Raw genomic sequence first — 9,880 nt, 5'->3', positions numbered from 1 at the left:
GGTGCACTTAAAGATTGACAGGTATGTGGTCTATACTCTTCCCACATTTTGAAGTGTACTGTATTAGGCCTCTGATTTGAAAGCCCGCATTTTTCATCATTGTACATCAATCTACACGCTAATATACTGGCAAAATACTATATGAATCCCAATGGTCAGAGTTCTACCCCAGATGCATGACAAGCATTTCGCTACACCCGCAATCATGTCTGCTAAACACATGTATATGTATGTGACCAATAAAATTGGATTTGATGTCTCAACCTACTTACAGTATGACAAACCAAATTGAGGAACATGATGTCCTATTAGAATTGTGTGATCTATGAAATGCAAATTAACAATAGTACATTCCGTTGTACATTCTTAAACTTTAATATACTAGGTGATATGAGAAATGTGTAATTTTATCTCCAGATGGCCCAGTAATTTATGGCGTTAAAACATATGCAAATCATGCCTCACAAATGACTTCCCCATCTGTTATGTTTATGCCCATGTTTCCCCTTTGTGTTGAGCTTGTGACCATTTGCCACATACATTATACATTAGGAGATATGGAAACCCCTTGTTGTAACAGATGAGAAAAACAGATCACTGCTTATGATTAGCCATTATTTGATCTGTTAAATCATGTTTTAACAGAAACTCTACAGAAGATAATCATAATTACAGACAGTGGGGATAATTCCTAGTCAGGCATATCTTTGGGAATATGCTTTTCAAGAAAGTGCACGCTGTGCAAAGTGTATTCAATCACCTTACAATACCGGAAATTTGGTAAGTGAATTTCAGCGTCAAAGTTTTTGTCTTCTCCTCCGACGATATTAGCATTTGCAAGATGTACCAGTTGAAAGACTACAGTGTGACAGCTAGTGTAATGTTTACCAGCACATTTGTACACACAGTAGTTTGAACATATCTATCTGAGTTCTCGAGAATGGAGAACAACTCACATACTAGACAGGAGCTGACAGCCTCTCTGTATACCCTCACCCTCACAAAAGGATAACTGGGACATTAGAGCAAAATACATCTCATGCATCTTCTATCAGTGTTTCACCTAAAGGGATTGTGTAATACAGTAAGTCTTACGTTCGCTACAGCGTGGTAAAAACCTGTCAGATTTACATATCAAATTACTGCTTGACTCTGAGGAATGATAGGGCTTAGAATGGTAACAGAGCTGGCCTGTGTTCAAATGTAATAATACTGACTAGTAGACTGAGGCAGAGCATTGTGCATTGTACCAAAAGGCTATTCAAACCCAGTTACCTCTCACCCCCCATATCCTCTTTTACTCTTTTATCAGCAAGCTGTCCAATAAGGCATCTCTAGAGTTGTGGTTCTGTTTAAGAGTCTGGATTAAGCCGAGCTTGTTTAAGGCATTAGCAAGCGTTTGACGAATAAAGCGCTAACGATTGCGATCAGAAGGGGCCCGGCTCCAAACGCAGCCTGCTTTGCCTGGCAGCGCTTGATAATCTGCTTCGCTGATTTCAAATCAGCTCCCTTTAATCTGACTTCACATAATCTTTTTTTTTTTTCTCCTGATCAAGTAAACGCTTAATTATAGGTAATGAATTCCATGCAGAGCTTGGGTAAACACGCCTATCAAACAAGATCATGCTGATGTTTCACAGAAGAGAGACACAGAAGTTCAAAAATAACAAATAAGGGAGAAAAATTAGGAAACCTAAACATTTTTCGGGAAGGGACGTTAACTTCATCTGATAACACGTCCAAACAGGCCTAAAATCTGGGAAATGTATGAACATAGCAGCCCTTAGGGTGTTAACTTACACCTAAAAAGAACACCTCTGATCCCCAAAGAATAAGGAAGTCTGTCTCAAAGTCATGGCTCCTCCTCTTTTTAAGCTCCTTCAGTGGATCTCTTTATAACGCTAACTCAAATAACTAATTCAAGAAACCGGATTTTCTGTATTAGTTTGTCACCAAAACACACCGACATAAGCTACACATTGCATATCACTGCCCTGGGGTTCAAATATATCGTGAGGTTTCTTGACTAACAACATCACACAGAGCAACAAAGTAATACTACATGCTTCGCTAAGCATTTCCATTACGTCGAAAGCCTAAGTATTTACCGGCCATAAGTAATGCATAAATATGAGATAAGCCGAGTACAAAATGTTGTGAAACGGAAGCTATATTAATTCAGCTCACCAGGAGTCCAGCTGTTGGTTAAGTGAAGCTCTACAAATATACTTTGAATGGGGTGTAATTGTGTAAACATAGCCTGCCTGGTAGATTATTACGGCAATACAACCACCCTCTTCGAGACTGGAATTATACTTTGCACCTGGGTATAAATAGAGTTGACTCTCATCACTTGATGTAGAGTGCAACGTCTGCTTCCAACTCACACTCTCAAACACGAAGATCTCCTGAACGCAGCTCACTCTCCAGATCCCAATCACCTGAATTCTGTTCACCTGTTCACACACCTGTATGTCATTTAAACACACTATTTAGTTCAGTTCTTTGCACCCCATCATTGTGATGTATTGTTTGATTTGTTGCATGTTCTATTCTGAGCTTTGTTTATTTCCATATTAGTCCTCCCGTGTATCATAGTTTTTGGTCATCCTCACTAACAATGATTTTTTTGCCTATTCCCTGCCTGTACTCTTTGCTTATCCGATTTCTTGTCATCAACCTCTTTCCTGATCTCCCGGACTACGTTATTAGCCTTTTTTCCTGCCTGTGCTGTTACCTTCTGGATTCCCCATATATGACCTTCTGCCTGTCCCTGGACCCTGCTACCTGCCTCTTCCTGTGGTTCTTTACGGAATAAACACCTGCTGCACCATGTGCTTGAAACTAGCACTCTGTCTCCCATCATACGCATTGCATAGAGGGGTCTTTGGAAATAAAGTGGAGGATAGTTGAAATGTATACTATTATGTAGGTAAGTATATGTTTACATCATTTTCTATGGCAGTAACGTTTGTTATAATGTATATCTCACTGATAATATCCAATGGCCATAATTCTCAGATTGTGATTGTGATATAACTTCATCTGAACATCTTGAACATTTCAGACAGTTGAACTGGACATAACTTTCTCCTCACACTTAAGTGATAATGCCAGAGAATCCGGTATTTGGAGGTATATATTGGCATAAGTGTTTTTAGGCCCGAGACTTCTTCTCGGGCCTAACAACATATTCAAATAATGATTTACATATGTTCATTAAAAACATTAATTGCCTAGCTGGGCTAACGAGACTGTGGATTGCTCAGTCAGGTGGAACAGAACAAAATAGGCATTTTAATGTCATAGATTTAGCCGGTGGTAACTTGTGGAATAGACACCGGCTGGAATGCGGTTTTAACCAATCAGCATTCAGGATTCGACCCACACGTTGCATAATACTGTAATATTCCATCCATACAGTCTTAAAGGTGCAGTCTGCAGCTCAACCAAAACAAAGCAGACACCCCGCTACTTGTTTTGTTAAACAGTGGAGGGATGGTGCTGGAGAAATGTAACCACTCAATGTTATTTAGACAGAGCAAAGGATGCAAGGATAATCCATGAGATCAAAATTAAAGTTTTAACCATGTTTTGAGGCTTGATCTTTGAATCCTGAAATGAAAGGAACCTAATTATATACCCACACATTTTTTTGCGGCAATATGCTAAGTGGGCACACAATGGAAACATTGGTTTTAATAGCTTTTGTTAAACAAACATGCAAAGCCAATGGGAAATGATAATTCTTCTTTTTAAAATGCAACAGAGATATGTGATTTGACTGTCTCCTGGGCTAACTAAATACATTTTTATATTAACTTTTTATTACGCAAACAAATCTTATCGTTACTACTGATGCTTGTACCGTGTATTTAATGTTAAGAGCATAAGAACCGATTAATTCTCATGAATTAAGAGTGATATGATACAAGTGCCGTAGGTAAGTGACATTTTAAGATTCAACTCAAACTAACCATTACTCATTCAGACGGTTACTTGTACAATTCAGTGTGTTAGTAGTGGCAATAGTTATGGTAGACAGTAAACACAATCAACGTAAGTAAGAAGTAAAATAATAATGCATGTTTGAATGAAAAGCAACTCATTCCTTTTTTTTTTTTTGCCCAAAGAGAGAAGGTGGTTTGGATTCCCCAAATAATCCTGTGCTTAAAGTCAGTGTATTCCCCAAAAATACATTTCAATCCACTGAACAGTCTGGTGCATCCTGGAGGAAGAATGTTCAGTATAACCTTAAGAAAGCAACAGTGTCAACTTTTAACCAGACAATATGTGCTTGTAAGAATATTTCATGGTTAGGTTATCACACCACCTCTCAGTTTGGGGCATTGTTACAATATGTTTGTAATAGTGTGTGTGTGTTCACATTATAACCTTGAGCCACATGACTCCATCAGTTCAAGAACCACCCTACACTTCCTCCATCAATCTCCACTGCTCAGAATTTTGTTTATCTGCGGATTTGCTGTGCTGTTTACGAAGTACTTTGCTGTTTACTTTTGGTAGTCCATTGTCCCTCTCTGCCCAAGCTTGTCAGTTGGGCCTGGGCAATTTGTGCTTGGCATCTGTGAATAGGGTCCCCTAATGAGGTTGATATAATGGCCATTCATCCACTGGGGGCTCTTGATGTGCCACAGTTCAAATGTTAATCATCCAAGCTACTTTGGCAAATTGACAGTGCTCCATTCACGGCTCGCTCTGTGAATACACGCTCCACAAAAGCCAGGCTTGTGTGTCTTCTCTCCTCTCCTTTATGTGGACTACTAGAGTGAGGGAGTCCCCCTCTACCGCCCTATTCTACAGTCTTTGGCTTACCTCTCTATTTTTTTTTTTTTTTTTGCATTAACTGAAAGTGCGGAGCTCTCATCCGCTGTGGCTTTACTCCGGGGAGGGCACTGTGGCCTGGAGACTTGGCCCCATCCGGACTCTCTCCATCATCATGTCAGCTTTCACAGGAGTTTGGGCCCGCAGAACAAGAGACATTTGTCTGTGCTTACAACGCAACTAACCTCTCTGGCTTGGGCCATTTGATCCAGTTTCAATGAGAAAAGTATATGATTGCACAAGTGTTTTCCTCTAAACTGAGTGGAGTAACCGAAAGAAACTGAAAGAATGCATACTGTAATATGTAGAGGTGCAGCACAGAGCAAGAGCCCATAGATGGCAGACTTTTGTAGACTGACTGTTTTCCTCAGACAAACACAACCACTCTTTTTGTCCATAATTACAGCTTCTCTTCAAGTTGAGGCTATGGATTTGGCCCTATTGAACACACAGCAATCTATATTTATATAGCTCTTTTACCAGCTGGAGGTCTCAATGATTCCATAGTGGCCACCTCACGGTTCACTGAAGTCAAGGTACTCCATCACTTTGTACATAACAATCACACAAATCCCAAGGATTACTGCAGTTTATAAACGCTGCTCTTTGCCAGGGTAGTAAAACTCTCAGTGGTCCTAATGACCAGTGGCAGCGTTGCATCCCACCTCTGCAAACAGTTGATGAATTGTAGCAACCCAAACATTTCCGACTGGCAATTCCAATGGGGGTCTTGTGGCAAATTACCTCTTTCCACTCTGAGACTTTCCCCAAAGCATGGAATTGAGTCCGACATTACGCAGAAGTCAGAAGGATAATGTTGCAACAGAAAATCAATACAGTGCCACATGAATGGTATAGATTAATAGTTCCACTAACAAATATTTTTTGGGGGGTGGGGGCTATAAATAAAAAATTGTAGACTACATTTTGACTGACTTTACTGACTTTTGCATGATCATGTTCTCCCTGCAGTGATAACGATTCTGTCGGCTCTTTGCAGCAGCTCCATGCTGGAGGCGGTGGGATGTGATGCAGACATCTGTCGCCGACAGTGATGAAACAGGCATTTAACGCAAGTCGACAACCGCCACATGTACTGTAGAATCATCTCTCTCTCTCTCAAGGTGGGGAAGTGACACTGTCATCTTCTTAATCATGACATTCATTTCTGTTCTGTAGCAAGTAAGACACTCCATTACCTCTGTGCTCATCATAATAAATGAGATCAGAACTGGCGAGAGCAATAGCCTTTCGTTACTCTTGTGTCTAGTCTGTTGTGATGGCCTTACAGGTCAAGAGAGTTCACATGTCACAGGCACAAGACCCAGTTGATTTGACCTAATTGTTACTACATTTTCTAGACATTTTGTGAATTGTAGCTTGGGTACTGTACATCCATAAGGAGAACAGAAACCAGCTAAAACTGGATATTTTCAAGGTCTTGCAAAGTATTCTTTGCTACAAATGGTTGGTCAGAAAGGTTTGCTGACCAAACGAACATAGTCCACAAACCAACAACAACCTAAGTTGTACACAAACATGCTAAAATTGGCTATTTTCAAGGTCTTGCAAATTATTATAAGCTACAAATGGTGTCAGAAAGGTTTGACTACGTGAAAGCCAGTCACCATGGTGAAATTAATGAATGCCCGGGTATGGATAGGTTTTAATTGACCTTTTGTACGATAGCATTTGTATTCCTAACCAGCCTTTAAAATTATAGTGTCAAAAACCAACGCTGATAACACGCTCTAATCACTGTGTTGTTTGCACCTTCCCCTTCATTGTGAATGTTATACTGCTGACATACCAGGAGAGGTTATCAATTGAATTATAAGACTTCAATCCGCATTATGTGGATGGAATACCTGGGGATACATTAGGTCTTAGAGTTGGGAGGAATGAGAGTAATACAGGCTGGTATTTGCTATTTCTTTTTATTTTTTAGACCAATGGGAATGAGGTGGTGAGCACAAATGATGCAGATTTGTTTTGAGGCATACACTTCCATCAAATTGGAACACAGACAATGGGTGATATGCGAAACAGAACGCCACACATTAAGACATGCCTTCTGTAAAGTGTCAATACTGCAGCTAGTTTGCTAGCTAAGTGAACAAGTATTTCTCAAAATACATCCAGACTGCGTTTCGTCATACTGACCAGTCATATCACTGGATTTAGTTGCCATAAAAGAGGCAAGTGACTGAAATGTTTCACAGATACAGTACATTCCAGAACACCCCACAGATTTTCACCTGCTATCATTCTGATGATGAAGGCCTCATTTGCTTAACAGATACGTTTTTCAGCATTCAATGGGCCAAAACAAATACAATCGATGCCAAAATCAACTTGCAGTGAATCCAAAAATTATGATAATGTCCGGCATTTGAAAATATGCTTTTATGTGTCCATAAGCCATAATGTTACTCTAATAACCCAAAATGCATTTTAATTTGCTGCCAACTATGCCACATTATATCCAACAACATTATGAAATGTTTGTTTCCTCTATGTCCCAAATACTTTGCTGCTGCCTGAGACAAAACAATTACTGATAAAATGTCACCACAAATAGACTTACTGTTTTGCCAATTTCAGCCATGCGTATTAATTTACTTTCGTCATGAAATATGCTTCCCATCACAAGAACTGTAAAAGAGAAATTGCAATATGCTGCATCGTGCATTGGCTGCCCCAAGGTTTCTGATTTATATGACTAATTAGTGAGAAAAAAAATGGTTAATTGTTGATAGGAACAAACCTGGATTTGTAGACATGTCAATAAATCACACACACGGTGTCACGTTCTGACCTTAGTTCTTTTGTTATGTCTTTGTTTTCGTATGGTCAGGGCGTGAGTTGGGTGGGTTTTCTGTTAGTTTTTCTATGATTTGTTATTTCTGTGTTTGGCCTGGTATGGTTCTCAATCAGAGGCAGCTGTCAATCGTTGTCCCTGATTGAGAACCATATTTAGGCTGCCTGTTTTCTATTGTTTCGTGGGTGATTGTTTTCTGTTGTGTGTCTGCACCAGCCAGAACTGTTTTCAGTTGTTTCTCCTTGTTATTTTTGTTATTTCCGTGTTCATTTTAATAAATATGGACACATAACACGCTGCCACTCGGTCCTCCTCTTCTCCTTCATACGACGACCGTTACACACGGGAACAAGAACATACACTCTTGTGCTGTTTCAATCACATTCATATGTTTCTAATATTGTTTTTCGCATTATCTCAGTCAAGCAATACAAAACAGACAGAATAGATTTTTCTATCCTCTTCAGCAGCCATCAATGTTCAGCAGCCGTATGAAATGTACAATTTTTCATAGGATCAAAATAACTTAACATAATTGTCATATACCATACATTCACTTACCGAATTGAAAGAATGACTGATTGCTCTACAATGAAAGTAAAAACTATTCAAGCCCTGCGTGTGTGTTTTCAGTATCCTGTAGGCCTATCAAGTATGAGGTTTGAGTTTTAGCCAATCATTCATGAGCATCATGATTAATGTCTTGAGGTTGTAAATTATATTAATTTATACCTAGGGGGAAACCACACCAGACGGTCTCCCATGAGCATCAATTAACTTAGTATAATGCTTAAGGATAGCTATCGCGCTCGTATAAAAAAAGATACATGAATGGTCTGCAAACATCGGTTCATTTCCTGAAGCCTGTAGCCTGTAGGCCTGTAATATTATATCCCAATGCATACCATAATACTATACCAATCCTTTCGAAATTAGATGATTTCAAGATAATGTTTCCCCCTCTCCTGAAGACCATGTTCATAAGATACAGCTAGCTATAGATGCCAGGGAAGTTGCAATGCCTGTTCTGTGCATTGTGTCTTTCCTCTGATTCCCGTGTCCTTGAGGTTTTGTGTTTCATCCAGATACTTTGCTAACTTAATTGTGGCTATTAGATAACTTAATTAGACAGCATGAGCTTTAGTGAAATATAAACAGTGCCAGCCTATTAGCCTGCCAGTGGCTTCAGACAGGCGTGATCGAACGTAACTGTCCAATGTCGTTGTACCACCATTTTGTTTTTACATCTACTCCAAATTAACTTCAATAGGTAAGTTGTATGTTGTGGTGTCTGTGCAGTCTATAATGTATGTATGGGAGTGACGGTAATGTTCGAGATGTACTTTTATTGTCAATAAAATTGAAACACTTGTACATTAATGTCGATGCTACCATTATTCCGTATAGTCCTGAATGGATTGTGAATAATGATGAGTTTACAATAACAGGGGAGGTTAGCATTTTTGGGGGCGGGTATTATATTTGTGCTTCTAACTTTCTCACTCATCATCAATCGGCAGACTTTTGGTCCCCTAAAATGGGGGGACTGTGTACTAAAACCTCATAGTCATTGTATCATTTGAAATCAAGTTCTGGACTATAGAGCCGAAACAACAACGAAAAGTGTCACTGTCCTAATACTTTTGGAGCTCACTATAATACTGTAAGTATTTGCAGGAAATAAGACATTGAGATCATCCAGGAAACACTTGACAGCTAAGTAGGAACCGATAAAGAAGTGGCTATTTTTCTCTGCACTAAAACCCGTCTATAAGTCAATCAAAATGGAATAGTCGTTTGTCCTCTATAGGCTTTGACTATTAACTACAGTACTAGAACTCACAAGTTAAAAGATACTAGTGATCCACACCCACTATACAGCACTGTATTTAAAGGCAAAGATGACAGCTATAACCTAGCTAAGTTTGTTTTCCCATCTCCCACTGAAGCCAGTATAAACAAACTAGCTCGACGGTAGTGAAGAGATGGGTGAAAAATCAAGGAGAGCTTTATCAAAGTTTTTATTTCCCCCTGGGCGGCAAAACTTTTAAGGGAAGGAAATCTGTCGGGGGAGGAGGAGAGGGAGGGTGTACTCTTCATGCAACACCTCACCTGGGAGACTGACAAGAACCTGCTTTATGGCTCCGTAAATCCCTTCATGTACGACACTTGAGTTAATAGAAGTCTTCATCCCTGACCAACCTCATCAGGAGC

General features: G+C 39.6%; 1 long non-coding RNA gene across 1 annotated transcript; it reads left to right on the top strand.

The window, feature by feature from the left end:
- Nucleotides 1–2,536: 2,536 nt before the first annotated feature.
- LOC127915147 (uncharacterized) lies at nt 2,537–7,965 on the top strand. Its single transcript, XR_008090363.1, has 2 exons — nt 2,537–2,932; nt 5,818–7,965. It is a non-coding gene; the product is annotated as an uncharacterized LOC127915147 (long non-coding RNA).
- Nucleotides 7,966–9,880: the final 1,915 nt, after the last annotated feature.

Source organism: Oncorhynchus keta, chromosome 34 (assembly GCF_023373465.1).
Source record: "Oncorhynchus keta strain PuntledgeMale-10-30-2019 chromosome 34, Oket_V2, whole genome shotgun sequence".
NCBI lineage: Eukaryota > Metazoa > Chordata > Actinopteri > Salmoniformes > Salmonidae > Oncorhynchus > Oncorhynchus keta.
The sequence above is the reverse complement of the archived record's forward strand: the minus strand, read 5'-3'. Positions and strand labels throughout refer to the sequence as shown.